The sequence below is a fragment of the Rhagoletis pomonella genome, unplaced genomic scaffold, assembly GCF_013731165.1.
Source record: "Rhagoletis pomonella isolate Grant_MI unplaced genomic scaffold, Rhpom_1.0 Rhpom_scaffold_01778, whole genome shotgun sequence".
NCBI classification, from domain to species: domain Eukaryota; kingdom Metazoa; phylum Arthropoda; class Insecta; order Diptera; family Tephritidae; genus Rhagoletis; species Rhagoletis pomonella.
The window spans coordinates 16,585-17,479 of record NW_023460332.1 but is presented as its reverse complement, the minus strand read 5'-3'; positions in this window follow the sequence as shown (position 1 = coordinate 17,479).

Sequence of the window (895 nt, the reverse complement as noted above, 5' to 3'; positions counted from 1 at the left end):
AAAAATTCGGTAAGTGCCAGGCGAGGCACTTAGATTGCAGTAGCAGCAGCGATTAGTTTCGAGGCGTGATGAAGTCGGCACCGGATTTGGGAGCCATATTCAAGAGGAGCACCCCTGCGGTCGGAACGCCCACCGACCGCCGATAAGTATGGTTTTCTTTTGTTGTGTCGTGTATTTAGGCGTTATTGTTGTCGGCAGGCTTCCTCTTATTGTGTTTCCCTTTCCGATCCTGTTTAGCATCCTGCACCCTGAGCCCAGTCATACAGGCGGATTAAAGATATCCCCGGCAGCACGGGCGGTAGTGCGAGTGGGTTCGTAACCTTTTGGTTGGACCTCACCTCGGGTGCGGCTCAAAAACAAGGTTTTGTCTTTTTAAATCTTCGTGTTTAAAAATTTTCTGTTTAGCTAAAATTTTCGACCCACCCTATTATTACGTACATATATATATATTAGTTGGTGCCGTTTGGTATTTTTGTCGTTGTTGTCCCTAGCTAGATTTTGTTTGTTGGGTATTTGGATTGCGTGTATATTGTCCCTTGCAAGCAACCCCGCCGTCTCCACTGAGCCAGCCGGTTGCTTGGAATTTTTCTGGTCATCTCCCTTTTGTGCGTGCATTTGTTTATTTCGTTTGGCCCCCTTGTGTTGTTGTTGCGCACGGTAAGTGCATTTATTTGGGACATTAGGTAGGTCGGCTTTTGTAAACAAAAGGTAAGGTGACAAGCTTGAGGCCGTTTTTTAATGAAAACTTATTGTGCAAAAGCAACAATAATTTGAAAAAGTGGTAGAAGTTATAGCTATTTCGGAAATCACTACATTTCCTCATCAGACATCTTTCAGTAGGATTCGAACCGACGATCCCACTGACGCAGCCAGTTACCTACGCACTGTGCTAAGT